The sequence below is a fragment of the Stegodyphus dumicola genome, chromosome 3 (assembly GCF_044657685.1).
Source record: "Stegodyphus dumicola isolate Sdum_Otavi_A_Nest chromosome 3, ASM4465768v1".
Lineage (NCBI taxonomy): Eukaryota > Metazoa > Arthropoda > Arachnida > Araneae > Eresidae > Stegodyphus > Stegodyphus dumicola.
Genome location: NC_140770.1, coordinates 28,866,907 through 28,886,236, shown reverse-complemented (window position 1 = coordinate 28,886,236; position 19,330 = coordinate 28,866,907). Strand labels below are relative to the sequence as shown.

General features: G+C 31.2%; 1 long non-coding RNA gene across 1 annotated transcript in view; it reads left to right on the top strand.

The window, feature by feature from the left end:
- The window catches only part of LOC118193733 (uncharacterized), an 89,419-nt gene extending 71,717 nt beyond the window's left edge, over positions 1-17,702 (top strand). The window contains exons 2-3 of the long non-coding RNA XR_015039970.1: positions 11,796-11,926; positions 17,369-17,702. This is a non-coding gene — a long non-coding RNA (uncharacterized LOC118193733). The remainder of the gene's footprint in view (positions 1-11,795; positions 11,927-17,368) is intronic.
- Positions 17,703-19,330: the final 1,628 nt, after the last annotated feature.

Below are 19,330 nucleotides of genomic sequence, written 5' to 3'. Positions count from 1 at the left end.
ATCTTTCCTCACCCATAGCATGTCAAAGGAGGTCGGTGTTCCCGTCTGTGCTGCTCACCAAAATTTGGATGGGTTTTACTAGTTCTCTGCACATCACCTGTTCCATTTTCTATTTTGTTTTTGGATGGATTAGTCACTTTAAAAGATTAGTTCCGCCTTACAGGGGGTTTATTTTTACAGTTCATATTTTTAACATGTACAGCTTCGTAATCATCCAATTTCTGTACTAATTCAGACGAACTCTTTATTTTCTCCCAAATGTTAACAAAATGATCCTTAACATCTTTACTGACTCTCTGAGCTTTTACGATTTTATCTAACAGAAAATCGTAGACAGTCAGTTTGTCTGAGAAACTCGTTGAAAATGATTCATTTTCTTTGTTCGCACATTCCAAACAGAGTTCTAAGCATTGTAAGCAAGCATTTTACAGCACGTGCTAAGAAATGAAGTGGACTTTGAGCAAATATATAAAAATATAAATCTTTGTTTCATGTAAATGCAAATCCTTCTTTTATATAAATATAAATGCTTGTTGCACATTAGTGAAAGCTATAACATTCACTTTAAGTATGGTTTCGACAGATAATAATTATGTTTTGGGAAACCGAATGTTACCCGACCAAAATTTTAATTCACCAAGCGTTCTTAATAAAATACAGGCCTGGAACTAATTTGCCATTTTTTCATGCAGAAAAGTATTCCATGTATTAGATTTTTATGATACTTATATTTTTCTTTAAGTATGATTTGAGAAAATAACCATAATTGCTTGGGAAATCGTATACTGCAAGACCGAAATTTTAACTGAGGAAACTTTCTTCGTAAAACACAACTGATTTGCCATTTTTGTTTGCTTGGCATGATATAGAAATACTAAAAGTATTCTATATATTAAGTTCTATGATATTTATATTTTACTTTAAATATGGTTTGAAAACATAACCATAATTGCTTCGGATATAGAACGTTGCATGACCGAAATTTTACGCAGCAAGCATTCTTCAAAAATTACAATACTGGAACTAATTTCCGAATAAGTATTTTTGTTTGCTTGACATAATATAGAGTATTCCATATATTAGATTCAGGGATATTTATCTATTATCATTTTCTTTCTTGACGGGCATAACTCCACATTTTAAAATTTGGATCACTTCCGTATATTTTTGATGATCCAAAATAAATAAATCATGTTTATAGATCTCCATGACGCCCATCTAAGCATACGCAGGGAGGGGTGAAAAGTTTTGAGTCGTCTCACAGAGAAGAAATGGTGTTAGGCAGTGTCGATGCTAGACCGTCGGCCGCCCACGTGCAAACTAAATAAAATTGGCTGTAATTTTTTACAGAAAAATTTTCATGTTTGATAATCATTTTGTTGCTCTTAAAATTGGTCGTCCACGTGCTGTGCACCATCTTGCCCTCTGCTAGGATCGGCCGTGGTCTTAAGTACCCATATATATTTCCGACTATAAGCTGATCCGTGTTATAAGCCAAGAGTGTGTTTTTTTCTGAAAGCATTTACGCATATAGTGATGATAGACTAAAGTCTATTAATTCTATCTGAAGCATCTTGAATTAGCGGAGAAGCCAAAATTCAGAAAGGTAGCATGTGCTCATTTTCCTTTACCCGGGCACAAATTTCGCCAGCGTTAGATTTTTTGTTTTGACGACGATCAGTCAGCAGTGTAATCAATTTCGAAAATAGAACAATATAAACGATCATTTTCAGAAAATTTAATAATTCAATCCATTTGAAATTTCTTTTTGTAAACTGAAGAAATAATTATAAACTAAAGAAATAAGAAGTGTACTATATTTGGCGATTTATCGCTTACGCCTGGCTAACGGAAAAGTACCCACGTTTTTGCAGGATAAGCGGATCCGAATATAAGCCGACCCCCGTAATTCTTCTTTTTTTATTTTGTCATCTATTAAAAGATTGAAATGTATAAAACTCTTTATTGTCTTTTCTGAGACCCGGTTCCAAGACCTTATGTTAACTTTAATAAAAATCTAGAAGCATGCCGAATTCATCCCTTATTTGATGACATAGCACTGTCATTTGGCGATCCGTGTGCTTTATTTCAACCTTGTCAGGCGATTTTAGTCTTTTATTTGGCGACATTACTTCAGTTTAAAAAAATTTATTCGATAATACCCCCCCCCCTTTTCCATTATCATTGGTCTGCCAGCTTCTGTCATGCATTTGGCCTTTGCATCGCCATTAGGGACAACCACTTCATGATAACCGGCACACAGCTTGCGTAAATAACTGAGCGTAGCTTGCATAAATGCAAGCAAGGCTTGGTATACATCGGAGTTAGGAAACTTGGAATTATTTCGATAACATTAAACGACTTGTTGATCACTATAAACGACGCATATTCCGTATTTTCATGCACAAATAGGCGAAAATTCGGCAATTCAGTAACAACGTCCGAATGATAATATTAACGGCGATCACGTTAAGCGGTACATACTGTATGTAAAGGTCAATCATTAAGATTTAAATAAATAAATAAATAAATAAATATAAATATAAATAAAAATCTGAAAGGTAGATTTTGTCCAGAGAAGCGTTTTTTAACATTTTGTGTGTTGCCTTTATTAAATATCACGCTCTTCGTACTTAAAAAACTTCATTTTTTCATTAATAATTTTTATTTCAGTTCAAGAACAATATCGCAAAATAATTTTAAATTGATCATATCTTTAGAATTTCGGATACACAGTCTCACGCGCTGGAGATAATACTTTTTCTGTACAACGTTGCCATCGCTCGCTTTGAAATCCTTGAGTTTGTTGATAAAAAATTGGTCAAAGGTTTACAAAATATGAAATCGATAATAAAACGAATTCCAAATTTCAAATTTGGGCTTCCAGATGCCCATATTCTCAGAAGGATTACGTTATTCAAAACTGGATGGCCTTTAAGTACCGTTGTTTTATCACAATGCGAGAAACATACATACATTTATGCGAATTCTTCATTATTTAATTTCTTTAAATAGAATACAGGACGATAATGTTTGGTGGCAACAATCTAAAACGTGAAACAACACTTGAGTGAATCAACGCAAAATGCCAAAACGAAATTAATAGTCCTTCTGGGCAAATCGCCCCTTTAGACTAAAAAAACTCGAAGCTATTTAAAATTATAAAGTATTAGGAACAAAAATTCAGAAAAGAATTCATGAAGTACTCACCAAGTTCTTGAACTCAACAAGAGAGTTTATGAGTTTAAGTAAGTCTAATAATTAAGCACTCAATAATTCATATATTGAGGCAAAAACGAAATAGAGATATTTCCATGTTGCAGAGGGATTGTAGACTCATATTGGTATCATTAATTAATTTTAACCTTAACTCGAAATGGCTAGGAATTTTAAATACATCTTCATGATGTTATTATTCACTGCAAGAAAGAATATTTTAAACTTTGGTTGTTAGTCTGTCTGCGCATATAAATACGGGTGCGCAACTATGCTGTGATGTAATTTAAAATTTCCTTTCTTGTAGATGGAAAATTTTAAACCAAAGAACACCATCTTAGATTCTGTCCGATACGGTGTTACGCTTAAAAAAATAGCAAAACCGTCTGATATTTTTTTTTTTTTTTTTTTTTTTTTTGCGAAGTGAAGAGAAAAAAAAAAAACTGGAACGATTGTTGCAGATTCCAGAGCCGAACATTAAGAATAAAGAATTTTATCTAAGTTCTGAAATCCGACAAAAAATCTTTTTTCGATTTTGGGCGCTTCATTTGTTACACGGATCTGATGCATCAACTATTTAACCCTTTTACACACGTGCCCAAAAGAATTCCAAAACACGCGCGGGAATTCCTGGAGCGTCTTCCGGAAAGAATAAATAAATAAATAATTTCAAATCCGCTCTCGTTCCACCACGGACACGAAAGAAATAATAAGTGGCGTATCAAACAATGCGGTAGAATTTTCCACGTCTCGTAAGTGCTAAACAAAGGTGAGTGAACGGCATTGGCCTTGACCCACTTGAAGGAAGCAAGCAGGATGTTTCAGCTCCATTGGGCTCTAGGAACGCGTGGAAGACAACGGCAGGAATTTGCATAAAGAAAAAATTTTCCAGCGGGGTAGCTCCGCAAAATGGGGTTGCAGGTGGTGATGCTCGTCAGACGTTGTTTCTGTTTTTCGGGGAACCTTTTGGATTGATTCTTAGCAATAAATTAAGCCTTTGACACTGGGAGGAAAATTGTTGGTTTTATATCCCTGTAGACAGTGAAATAAAATAGGTCAGGATCGGCTTCTAAAAAGGATACTTTCTTCGCAAGTGACTCCTCGCAATGTAAGTCATTTAAAATGAAATTTTGAGTAACTGGTGCCCAGTGTTATCCTTTCTGTGGAATATTTAAAACGAATATCTTCGCATAGCTTTGAAACTGTTTATGGATACATAAAAGTCTCTTTCTGGTTCGTGATTTATCCCGAAATTGACAAAATTCGATACTCCTGGCAATGTAAGTAATTTAAAATGAAATTTTGCATAGTTGTTGCCGAATGTTACCCTTAGGAATATTTTTAAAGAAATATCCTCGCAGTTTATGTGAAATAGTTTTCAAACTGTTTATGGATATGGATACCTAAAGTCTCGTATATTTTACATAATTTGTCGCAAAAATGACAGTATTCGATTAAGAGAAAACATTTAAATTATTTTTATGTTACGCAAACTGATAAAAGTAGAACTTTTTACGAATGCGAAGTGCAATATTTTTGCCATTTTCCGAGAAGAATTATATTTACTTTTGATAGAATATTTTTGCATTTTAAAATGATCCTATCGTTTGGACATAAGAATTAATATGTTTCTTTTTTCCGAAATCATTAAGATATGAAATGTTTCGTTGCAGGTTGTTTATTTGAAAGTTAATAGCGATATTTTTAAAGTTACATTTATATGGTAATGTGCTATGGAATATCGTTTCCTTGAAGAAGTGTAGTTTTTTTACTTTGTGTGTTACATGGAATTAGTTTAGAAATTCTTGAAAGCTTGAAAGTTTCTGACGAATATTAAATCGACGAATAAGCGTAAAATACTTATGGTAAAAAGCATTATTTATTTACTTTATACGAGGATTTATTTTATAGTTTTGAATTAATAATTTTGCGATAAATTTTTAATTCAGAACTATAAAAAAAATTCAGGATGTATGGTATTTTTTTTTTTTTTTTTCGCGGGAATTGAAGATATTTTCATGCGATTTCTAGTACCTGATTTTTTTTTCTATGAAAGTATAAAGTCAAAATACTGATTTTTGAAGAGAAATTGGAGGTAGCTACCGCATTCAGTCAGAACAGAACGTCAAGCTTCAATGTACTAAGATTATGTTATATTTTTTAAGGAAGATGTTTATTACCAACTTTCTAAACAATAAAAGAACGTTATAGGCAATGATAAAAATTTTTCGCTTGTAATTCCAAGGTCTTCTGTATATATCCCTGTATAAATATCTTATTTCAGCATTCATTATTATTAGTGTCTTATGATTTAGCAGATATTCTTATTGATCTCGAGTTATAACTTAACTTTATTACTCAAGAGAGAAAGAGAAAACATACATACAATAATCACCGCCTTGTTAGTTTGCAATTCTGGAATGTATTCTGAAGTAACTTATTGATTTTATGTTTCGTTATTACTTGTTCTTTTAGAAAATCTGCGATTTTTTCGTTAATGAATCTCGCTATCGTTTGGAAACAATATGAGTATTAGATTTGTGGGGTTTTCATCCGCAGAGAACCCGTTCGGGAGCGAACCCGTTGGCGCCGTTCCATTTTTACTCGCCAAGCTCGCGTTTCATCGACGCTTGAGGCGAGCCGTAAACGTGATACTTTGTAAACGTGATTTTTAGTGCATGTAAATTCTAGTTAGCAGACTAAACAATATATTAAGCATATGGTAGTAAAAATTCACAGATAATAAGCATGTAGATGTAAAACTAACAGGTTAAATGTGATATACGGAAATAAATTGGTATTAAATTTAAACAGAAATTAATTATTAACTTTTGTTATGAATTTTGCTGATTATGATACTTCTCATTTTAACCTATGCCATTTGACATAAAATCAACCTGCTACTTACTAAACCGCTAGCCTCACCAAGTATGTGACATTATGAGACAAAAAAAAAGTTACATAAAGTTAGTAAAATGTAAATGTCACTTCTTTCAAATATGCCCAACTATTATAAGTGTAAAATATTTAATGCTACTTGATCAATTACTTAAAGTTTATTTCATTTTCAAACTTATTAATAATTATGTTAATTCATGTTTAGTAATAATACATACTACTTATGGATCTATTTTATTTTTAGGATGGTATTACAAATGTGAAATGCAGGCATCGCTAATATTTTTAATTGAATTTATTCAGTTCGCGTTTACTCATAGGTCCTGAATTTTTTTCCATTAATGGTCCTTAATTTCTGTGTGCAGAAATGTGTATGAACTCTGATTAACAGTTTTCAGTATTTTTTTTTTTTTTTTATGTTACTTGCATGCAGGTTAAAGCAATTTACATTGAAACAAATACCCATCCTTTTCATAATTTATTTCACAATACTAATAACCTTCAACAGTAATCAAATTTTCTTCAGTAGCATTGTTAATAAAACTTGAACATTACACATTTCATTACTTTTCAAGAGTCATTTGAACTATATTCCTTACACCAGCAGTGGTTTGCTAATTTTGATGACCATGGGAATACATCAAACTATTCTGTCACAGATAATCAGTAATAAATAGTATTTATTATTAAAATTTAATAATCTATTTATGTCACACCTGCCATCCTCTGAAAGGTTATTGTAAGAAAAGCATTAACAATATATTGTTACAATTTTACGCCATAAAAATTGATTTATTATCATAGTTTTAGGTGAGAATAAACAATAATAAAAATAAAAGCATTACTTAATTATTTAAAACGCACATTTTTGCGGAGTACGAAAACGAATTATTTGAGCGTTTCGAACCTCATGGTTTTGCGTGCGTACAGCTGTTAATAATTAAGAACACAACGTGAACAGCCGTGTTACAAATTAGCATTCACCCCTCCCGCTTTATTTTCTTCCTTTCATCCCGAACCGAGAACCGGGATCCACGAAAATATTTCTATCTATTCGTTGTTAAAAAATTAAGAAAAAAAGTAATAAATAAAAGAAGAATAATAGAAATCTGCAAATGCGAAGAACCACAGTGATAACGAAACAAAATGGACGCAAGATGAATGGTTGCAACAAGCGAATAGGTTGAATCCGCTGGGTTACCAGATTTTAACTATTATCGCCAAATTTGGCAATGTTTACATTCACCGGGTTCTCTCCGGAAGTGCTTCCGATTTGTGAATGGAATAACGTAAATACAACTAATTTTTATCTCATTTTTATTATGAAAACTAAACTTTAATTAAAACCATCTGCATATAAAAGTGAAAGAAATTTCTTTTGTGTATTTTAGAAAAAAAATTAAATCAATCAAAGCATTTATTAATGTTTTTTCGGAGTAAATTAATTAAAAATTCTAATGCCTGACACATTACAAGATAAGAAGAAAATGCTCTTCAATACAGCTATGGAATTTTACTAATTTAATTTAAAAATATTAAGAAATATTGAATTGATAAGTTTCACAGCATTTAGTTAGGAAAATGCATAAGTTTTCGTATAAACTGTTCATAACGTTTCTGGGAAGAGTCTGACCGGTGCTGTACCCTAAATCTTCCTACTCGCTGAGCATTTCTGATATCAGTATTTATACGGAAATCACCGATTTCATGTTCACGTTCTTCAAAATGTTTATTATATGATGTGTTTGGATTTGTTTAGTAAATTTTAAAATTTATTATCTTATTAGCCCAAAGGAGAGTTAGATGAGAAGGGCTATTAATTTCGTTTTGGCATTTTGCGTCAATTCACTACAAACGGCGAATCGCTTTTGCAATTGTTGCCACCAAATATTATCGCCCTGTATTATATTTAAAGAAATTAAATAATGAAGAATCTGCGTAAATATATGTATGTTTCTCGCACTGTGAAAAAACAACGGTACCTAGAGTCATCCAGTTTAGAATTAGGCACGTCTCCACCGGAAGCCCAAATTTGGAATTTGTTGTACTATCTATCTCATATTTTGTAAAGCATTTATGGGATTTTGATTAAAAAAACTTAACGATTTCAGAGCAACCAATGGCAACACTGTACGGGGGACATTTTTATCTCAATTTTACGGAACTCAATTTTACGGTTTAAGTGCGAAGAAATGATATTTGATAAACAAAGGTAACCCACAAAATGTTAAGAAACGCCCCTTTGGACGTAATTTAAAACCTGAAACCTTTCTTTCTATTTTTATTTTTATTAGTCCAAAGGGGCTTTGTCCCTGAAGGACTATTGTTTTCGCTTTGCGATTTTGCGTCGGACTCATAAACGTCGGTTCACTTTTCAAACTGTTGCCACAAAATGTTAGAGTCCTGCATTATATTTGAAGAAATTAAATAATGAAAAATCTGCATAAATGATTGTCTATTTCTCGCATTGTGATAAAACAATGGTACATAGAGCCATCGAATTTTGAATGTCGAAATCCTACTACGAATATGGGCATCTGAAATCCCAAATTTGGAATTTGTTTTATTATAGATTTTATATTTTGTAAAACTTTAACGAATTTTTGATTTACAAACTCAATGCTTTAAAAGCGAGAAATGGCAACGTTATATAGAAAAAAAAAAAAAAAAAAAAAAAATACTTTTATCTCCAGCTCGCGAGACTGTGTATCGGAAATTCTAAAGATACGCTCTTTTAAATATTTTGCAATATTGCTCTTATGTTGAATTTTATGGTTCAAGTGCGAAGAGCATGAAATTTAACAAATAAAGATAACACACAAAACGTTAAAAAACGCCCCTTTGGCGTAATAATAAAATCTGAAAGCTTTCAGATTTTTTTATTTCTTTTGGAAGGAGGGGGGAGAATTTACATCGGTTTTAAAAATTCATTCTCTAACATTTTGATAACCTTAACTGAAATGTTGATCACAATAAGCGATTATTTTCCATGTTTTCGCATACAAACGGGCAATTCGATAACATAGCAGTATCCGAATGATAATATTAACTGCGATCACATTCAGCGGCGTCTACGTCAGTATAAATAACTTGCATAATATGAGATACAGAAAATGCGTTAAAAAACTCTCCTAGTGAGAAGTATTGAACTATAAATGATAAGAGAAGAAATGAGGATAATTCTTGTAAACATTAAAGAAAGAAGTCCAGTAAAGTAATATCTCTTCCGATAAAATGTAATCTTTTTCGTTTTCCATCTGGCGACCCGGAAGAAGTGCGGCCCGCATCTACGCTGTGGACGATCCGGAAATTCGACGTCTGGATCGACACAAATGATACATTCTATCACCACAGGCCGGCTGGGATGGAGCTACCGGAGAGTTATGGGGAAAGGGTGTGGGCGGAGGGGGCGTCTAGAAAGTTTGGTCTAGCCGGGGTGCCAATCGGCAGACGTTTGGCGCCGTCGAAAAGGCCACTGACCCAAAAGGGTTGCCAGGATCTCGGAGTTCGTAAAACTATTCTAAACTTTCTAAAATTGCCACTTCTATTCAAAAAGCTTCGAAAACTAGCAATTTCGATGAACATAATTCATCATAATGCTTAATTTTAGTATTAATAACTAAAATCTATTTAATGATGTATATTTTACAATTCTAGCTTTTGTCAAGGTATGTATGTAAATTTTCTAATTTTTGTAAAGATTAATTATTTCTATACTTTTAAAGTTACTCTAGAATTCAAGCATTATATTCAGTTTTTTTTCTTGGCGAAAAAAAATTCTGAGGTAGAGACAGATATAATTCAGGGATTGTGTATGCACTGAAATAAATAAATAAATAAATAAATAAAAATAAAAACTAAAAAATATAATTATATACATTCGCAAAAATGACCAACGTATATATGATACAGAAAAGTTACTAATAATTATTAATGAAAATTATCTCGCTATTAATAACAGGCATTTTCAAAATGTAAGATTACTTAATAATTAAATAAATTTTTAAAATAAATAAACATTCGAACGTTCAAGCTTCACAACTGTGAGAAACTTGTTTTCAAAATTTTTGATGGCGAAACAATTCATCAAACCATCAGTACTATCTTGCGCAACTTTATTTGTTGTTTAAGCTTTTATTATTATCATTATATATTATTGCTTATGTTTTTATGTATTATTGTATCATATCTCCCTCTTTTTATTATTATTTTACGTATTATTTTATTATCATTATTAATATTATAGTCCTCATGGTATTATATTTTATTATCCTTTATCATAGTATTATTTCTAGTTTTATTCATGTTACCAGCAATATATGAAGTGCCGGAATTCTGTGGAATACCTAGGCATTTTATAGAATGCCTAGCGTTTTTAGGCAAAGTATGAAATGCGAGAATTATTATATAGTTTCCCTATGTGTTGTATATAATATATAGGCATTCTGTAGAATGACAAATGCTATTTAGACAAAGTATTAAAAAAGGTCATGATGAGTCAATTATTTAAAAGATACGTATTCCTAAAAATATACTGTTATTTAAAAAAAATAATGAAAGAATGTCATTGAAAAATTTTATTCAAAATACGTAAAGAAAAATTAAAGTTGTACAAAAAAAAATTATATCTTTCTTGGGAAAGAAAACAATGTATAAGAATGTGGGAAATTACGGAATGAATGTATTAAATATATGGGTTATGTGTGAATGCATTAAATGTATGTATATTCGAAACGAATCGGAGATATATTTCATATTTTGCCGCTTTGTCATTTGGTATTCTATAGAATGCTTAGGAAATGTATGAAATGTTAATCTTTTCATGTATTAATTTCATTCTTTGATTCTCTTAGCTCTTCTAAGGTCTATACTTTTATTTCCTAGCTTTTAATTGAATTCTTTTTTGTTCTACTCGGGGCAAAGCTCAGGAAAATCTTAAAATCATAAAATTCTGTACATTAAAAACTAATTTCAATTTTAGATACCTGAGAAGTATTCATTATTGATGAAAAGAACAAATTGTTCTACCCTAAAAACTTACTTTTCTTCGAAAGAAGGTTGTAAATTATTTGATATTTATACTATGAGCAATAGTATAAATTTCATGTTATTTTAATATATTACTGCATTTACCCAAAATATGAGTGCGTATCCTGAAACATCTACGCAGAATACGAGCACACATACGCCATTATATACGTTTTTTTGTTTATTTTGATATAAACAATTTCTACCGAATAAAATCTGTTATGAAAAAAAATATTGATTTCACGTTCTAATCAAAAGTTTTAAGTTATCAATCATAGTGGAGTTTTATCTGTCACATCTAATTATTTAATTGAATGTAAATATCGTCTGCTGCGGAATTCTTAGCTATTAATTAGCTATTTTATCATTACTTATTAATCTTTTATTTATTAATTTATTCATTAATTTTATTTACCTTTCCTGACAGTCCGTTTTAGAAATTAAATCTTGATTTATAACTAGTTATTAATTGATGGGTAGGTTTTTTTCTAATGGTGCTTTGGAGAATTTATATCGATTGAAAATAAAATCTATAGAAATCCTTAAATTGGAATCTTTAAATTTTCTACTAAACATCATCTGTTAGGATTAAAGTTGCGATTAACTGATCTTTTTAAAGTGTATTATAAAGCCTTTTTAAATTTTTGTTTCAGGTGATGAACTAGTGTTTTGTTTTGCTTTTTATTTCACAAATTTGAGACAAAATATTTCTGCTTTTATGAAAGAAGAAAGTATCATGAAACTTATAATACCAGGGATATTCTGCTTTATGATGTTTATTCAAGTGAGTACTCAAATTCACAGTGTAATTTAACCTTATGTCACAATATACCGTGCTAATACATTTTTATCGTATTTATTTTTATGTCTTTATTATTTATGTATAAAAATAAATTTCTTAAATGCCTTTTTTTAAAGTTCAAAATTTATAGGATTACAATGAAGGAAATATTTTTAAAGTTATAATTTTATTATTTCCCCCCATTATTTACGTCTTTGTTAAAGTTTAATAATTGACTCCTTCATCAATATGAAAAGATAATTACTTGTGCAGGGAAAGTAAAATACGCATATTTAAGAAATATTTTGCATTTCATGTTTTTCAGCGAAAGAATTCTGGGGAAATATTTATGTTTTATTTTCAGTGAATTTCGAAATCTCTTTTATTTCTTCTTAATATATGTGTTTCTTTACAGTATTTATTAATACCATTTGTTATTATATTTTATCTGTTACTAAAAGACGTTAAAAATCATGCTGCAACTAAAGACACCAATAAAGTTATAAAATAAAATTCGAAATATTATAACTCAAAACGAAAATACTATGAGTTTTACTGTTAAAACTCATTTCAATGATTGTATTAGCTGTTTCATAATTTGGCTAAGTACTATTATGATACTGAACAGTAATTTTAATGCAAGCATTTTAATATGAAAAAAAATCTGAAAGCTTTCAGATTGTATATTACACCCAAAGGGGCGTTTTTTTAAAGTTTCATGTGCTAGCTTTATTTATTAAATATCATATATTCGCATTTAAACCACACAATATTCAATTCAACACCAATATTACAAAACACTTAAAACAGCATATCTTTAGAATTCTCCTGTGCTGGAAATAATTTTTCCCCCGTACAGTGTTGCCATTGTTATCTTTGAAATAGTTGAGTTTGTTAATAAAAAATTCGTTTAAGTTTTACAAAATATGAAATAGATAATAAAAATAATTCGAATTTCAAAATTCGGGTTTCCAGGTGTAACAGCTTTAAATAATATTAAAATCTTGTAGTTTAAATAATTTAAATAGATGAACATTAAGGTATTTGTGAATGGCAATATTTGAAATCAGACTCGAGTGCCTCGTGCGACTCTGGCACGAAGAATGTAATTTATTTTTAAATGTGAGAATATGTTTTCTTTTCTTGTTTGTATGTCGCCTTTTTGAGTGTTAAATAAAAGTTATTGCTGTGTTCCATCATTGGAGTTGCTTCATATCGCCAAAGAAGCATCACAGTCTTAATTATTTTGGGGGCACCGACCAAGATCGAATAATCGTGCTTATTTTTATTTTATTAGTTCATCACTGAACGCAATATTAGTGATACCAGATTATTACTTTCTGTTATTATTGAATTGCTTTATTTTATTAGTTCATCACTGAACGTAATATTAGTGATACCAGGTTATTACTTCCTGTTGATATTGAATTGCGTTATTGTATTAGTTCATCACTGAACGTAACTTCCTGTTGATATTGAATTGTCTTATTTTATTAGTTCATCACTGAACATAATATTAGTGATATCAGGTTATTACTTCCTGTTAACACTGAACTGCCTTATTTTATCAGTTTATCACTTGAATGTAAACTTAGTGATACCATTTTAATGCCGTTTCTACTAGAGCTCAAAGGAAAAGAAAAATAGCTGAAGAGCAGATCTTGGAACCGATGAAGGAAGAAAATAAAGCATCCAGAGATGTATTTGAAGAAGTTAAATCACCAGAATTAAACGTGGAAGATGTTCACGAAAATTTGAAAACGATAAAGAAATTAATATTGAGAATCATTTTGCAATGCAGCGTTATCATCATCTTTCGGCTTTTGATTTAATATCAAAGCCGCTACTAATAGACGAAGAAAAGAATTGTCGAAAGCAAATGACAAATGAATATTATCCGAAAGGCACAGATGAACTTAGGAAAGGCTTTGCTGTGAATTATAGCCGAGGAACTGGTCCACCAGGGAAGAGATCTAGGCGCCGTCAAGAAAAAAAAAAGAAGACTAATTTGAATACTGTCCATTTTCTTCCTATTTAAATGTGGTGTAAAAATATTTGTTTAAAATTTAAAATTTTCGGCCTGAAAATTTGGAAACTTATGAGAGAAGTTATCTTTTCTCTTTAAAGCAATGAACAAGCCGAGCTTATAAAACTTTCGAAATTTACAGAACTTTTCCCTTCGGTAAAAGTCTCTCCGTTGGGGGAGAGGTTGTAACAGCTTTAAATAATATTAAAATCTTGTAGTTTAAATAATTTAAATAGATGAACATTAAGGTATTTGTGAATGGCAATATTTGAAACCAGACTCGAGTGCCTCGTGCGACTCTGGCACGAAGAATGTAATTTATTTTTAAATGTGAGAATATGTTTTCTTTTCTTGTTTGTATGTCGCCTTTTTGAGTGTTAAATAAAAGTTATTGCTGTGTTCCATCATTGGAGTTGCTTCATATCGCCAAAGAAGCATCACACAGGTTCCCATCAAAACGTGATGGCTGTAGGAACCGTCGTTTTTTCACAATGAGTGTGTGTGTGTGTGTGTGTGATTATGGCAAAGCCTCGAGGGCTATCTGCCTAAGGGAAGGGATGCCTTCGTGGAGGACTTTCTAAGGGAAACTGGCTCGTATACACGTTACACATGGGGAAAACCACGAAAACGCCCATGCAGCCAGCCCGTTCGCGGGATTCGAAACTCGTACCGAACTACCAGTTTTCAGCGACTTTACCGCTCGGCCGCTGGTGGGCCTTTTCACAATGAGAGAAACATACATACATTTATGCAGATGCTTCGTTAATTAATTTCTTTAAATATAATACAATATGATGTTCATATGTTCCGGTGATGGTTTATATGCCTTTAGTTAATCTGCATGCAATAGTTGTAAAATTATCAACAATTTAAAAGTTGTTTAAGTGTGAAGTGGCTAACAAAGCCGCCATTTCTTTACATTTGATACTTTTAGTAGAACAGTGAATTAAGTCAGTTTGTGCATCAACTTCAGTGACATTTTAACCAAGTAGTACCAAAAATATTTTCAGTTTTGTGCACCGAAAAATTGGTTTTCCTACCCGCTGGCCGAATTGCTTGTTTTTCCGTAGAAATTCTAGTTTTAATTGCAAACATAGTTTTTTTTTAACTGTATCTGATGTTTTATGTTTTTCTGTATTTGATGACGAATTTTAATGAAAATGTTTTGAGTTTTTATTTATTTATTTAATTTTTTTTGACTTGCTGGGACGTGCGAACTAAATTGTTTGAATGAGAAATGTATATCAAATTAAATTCGAAGAAATAAGTTTAAATAAAGTTCAGCAAAAGAGGTGTGAAATTTAATAGGCCGTGCAAGGAAGTGAGTGATGTAGTGTCCACATCAGATTTTTTATTATTAAAAATAATCGTTCATAAGTTCCAAATGCAGTGTTTTTTTGAACGTTAATCGAAAGATATATCATTCATCATTCATATACTATTTCTGGAAACAAACTATATTAATTATCACAATTTTAATCTACTTCTAGATACAAAAAGAATTTGTTTCTCTGTGTTTACTACTGAGTAACTAAATTTTGAAGCCATACAACATTTCTTTCCATTCTTCCTTAAGAAGTATTCTGGAAATCAAACTCATTTCGGAAAGTATTTGCGTCTTGCTTAAACCTGAATGCATCATAAAGTTTTAAGTATTGTTTTCATGTGTTACTTGAAACGCAGTTTAAAAATCCCTCTATGTTTGAGCAAAACTTAACACAGAGCTTCAAAACATTTTCAGACTAAGTTTAACTTCGTTTATTGCAGATCTGCATATTTCAGCTTTTGAGTATTAAATATCAGTATTAAGAAAAGGAAAGAGAAAAAATAATATGGAGAATAAAAGTTTAAATTAGTCTCAAACGTATGTCCCCCGAACCAACTTTGACCGCTCACAAATTTATTTCAACTATGTAATTGTTGCAAAGATTATCAAGATTTTAGTTATTTGATGTTCGAGTTTACATTATTTTCATTACCATTAAAAGCAAATATGCATAATACATCAGAAAATCTATAAATGCAGCTAATTAATTTACAAAATGATATAAATATTGTTAAAAGATTTGAAAATGTATATTTTATTAAATTTTATTCACACATGTAGAAAAATAAATGTACTCAGTTGGAAAATTTTGCACTAAGAATAATGGTTTGTATAGGAATACATTTACATGTGACAGGTGTTTTTTACTTCCTTGTACGAAGTAAAAAGGAAGTATTGTAATCGCGAAAGGCTTCAGGCAGCATATTTGAACGAAAATATCCACTTTGACCGCTTTCGAATGCAATTTAACGATGTTTTTGCGTAATATCTATACGTAAAAACAGAATAAAAGACTCTTTGCCTCAAAAAAAAAAAAAAAAAAAAAAAACTGCTTTAAAATGTATTCTGAAGAGCATTTTTCGTGGCGTCTGTACGAACGTATGTACGTACGTACGTGCTACCGTACGTATCTCGCATAACTCAAAAACGAGTAGCCTCAGAACGTTGAAATTTTGTATATGACTACTATAACATGTGGATGTGCACCTCGTATTTTGGTTTCAATCGCCCGCGCCAAACGTATATAAATATATTTATAAATATATCCACTCTGTTACCCGGCTCAGTGATCTCAGTTTCTTTACTCTTATATGTTTGTACATTTTTTGCTTTAAAAATGATTGAATTATGTTGTTTTTATCTTCCGGGTAAAGTTTTTATGCCTTTCGTAATTCTGGAAAGAATATTTGTACAATTATCAACAATTTAAAAGCTGTTAAGTTTGAAATAACATGGCGGACATATTTGTTTACATTTGAAACAGCAGAATTGTAGATTTGTTGCCAATCTAGAGAGACTAAGCTTCGCAACACAAAAATAACGCCTTCATTTATTATTGCGAATTAAATCATGCTTAATCCTCTCTGGAATTTTTTCGAGGAAATAAGCGTTTAAGATTTACTTCGTAATTTTTAATACAGATAGTTTGAGTTTTTATGTATTTTTGCCTTATCGCGAAGTGAAAACTGAATTAATTGAATGAGAAATACTCAATCGTCGGTGAAAAACTGTTTCTTTTTCATTTTGTTTGCTTAATTTCTTTTATACATCGTTCTAGCTTTGTTATAGTATTTGAATAGAACATGTGACAATGATTAGATAATTCTTTAAATGATATACATTTTGTGCATTCTGAGTTATAATATGTATGAAATATAATACTGTTAAGTAAACCTAGCGTCAGAGTGTCGCTATGGTAAACAAATACTAGAGTGAATTTTAAAGAATGCATTTATTCTATTGTGGTTTATGCGCTGTCGGCGAAGTAGGTTTAATTCAATCCATTAAGTTAAATGAAATGCAAGAAAAAATGTGTGTAATTTAATATTCCGTACAAGGAAGTCATGTGGTGTACACATCAGATTTTTTATAGTTGAAACTTCGCAAGAAATAATCCCATTCATCATGAGCATCTACAGTGAGTGATGAAGATAATTTCCAGTAACTACTCTCCAAGGCTGCAGACTTTATCAAAATCGAAACGTCGTCAAGTGTCAATCTGTTGGAACTTTGTGACTATGCTGGACATCAACAGAGAAACATTATCCTGCTCTCGCCATTTCGTCATATAGTCCCGTGTAGGTCCTGACAGCGAAGAAACCTGAAGGGATCAATCTGTAGTAAGAACTAAAAAGTTTATAATACAAACATTTGTATTTTTATTTATGTGCCGAAAAAAATTTTAATAAAAAAGAGACTGGGTTGTCATTGTTTATTCTCAAGTTCTGTTCCATTTATAAAGTTTTCATAATTTGTTTATTTTTGTTTAAAGCAAGTCTTTCATGGATTAATCAAACATGTTATAATTATTTAAACGTGAAAATTAATATTAAGTTTTTGGCATATTTGAATTAAAAAGCGTAACCAACACAGTCCTAAAGGTTCCAACTTAAGTCCTAAAGGTACGTAGCGTATTCGGAAACTAAGTACCGTTTCATTCTAGCGCCGTCGCAGCGCTGTGGTAGGCGTCCCGCGCATGCGCACTAGTCTTTCTTGTTCACTGACTTTCAATTGTCGCCATTTTGGTTGCTCTATGTTGTGTTTTCAGTTTGCTGTGCACATTCAAAATGTTTAAGACAATTAGTTCTTCCGCTGACTGTGAGATTCGTGCCGTGATTAAATTGTTGAACGCGAGGAATGTTAAACCAGCCGAAACTTATCGTCGACTGACACTGACCGCTTGAATTATCGTAAGTGGCAAGCGCTTTGGATCTGACGATGACACGAAAAATGCTGTGGAGTCGTGGTTATCGAAACTGGCGGGAAGTTTCTTTGACGATGGTATACAAAAACTGGTCACCCGCTATGACAAGTGCTTGATCATTGGCGGAAACTATGTTGAAAAATAGTTTAAGACATGTATTTTCATGTAAAAATAAAATTGGATTCGAAAAAATTGTTTTATTTATTTATTTTTTTTTTCCAAAACGGTACTTAGTTTCCGAATACGCCTCGTAATAAACATTCGATTTCAAATAGAAAATAAATATGAATTTGAATTTTTACTTCGGGATATTATTTTTATCGTTTATGTACGTTATGATAAATATTTAGAAATGTTTTATTTATTTAAAATATTTTTTATTTTGTGAAAAGAAATTCTCGTCCGTCAACATTTAGGCCTTCCCGCTGGATTAAAGAGTAATCAATGATGTAAAATTCTTTTCAGAAACATAGAACACATTTAACTTTTTAACACTATCTTCAGTATAACGATCTTGATGATTTATAGCTTTTTACTTTACATTCTGCGCACATAAAAAAAGTTCTATATCTCCCTTTCTGCTGCAACGATTGACGAAATTTAATTTGTCCTTTTTCATATCTCTACAGCTCAACTCAAGACATATATATGGCATTGTTTTAATATAGGTATTTTGACGCAAAACCGAACTTTTTCTGATATATATACCGATTTTTCCATACTTCGATTTTACGATTAAAATCATGCCCAAATATTAAATTTTGTAAAATTTGGTGAGAAATTTACAAATTTATATTGGTGCACTTTGTCAATTTGCGCAAAGGTTAATTCAGTTGGCGAAATTCTTAATTTGTAGTAACCTATTTTTTCCCTCTCCCATTCATTGAACGAATGGGGAAAAAAGTGTATCTTTCGTACTTTCAAATAATTTTAAGGAAGTGCGTAAACCACGTTTGGCGTTATTACCTCCCAAAACAACTATACCAAATTTCAAAACGCGCCAATTTGTAAATTCATGTATATCTTGGGAAATGTTGAATAAAAAACTCGAACGTTTTACATGAAAGTACATCTACTTTAGAGTGATGGTAAAAATCTTATGCGTTGTGATTAAAAATTGCTTTTAAAAAA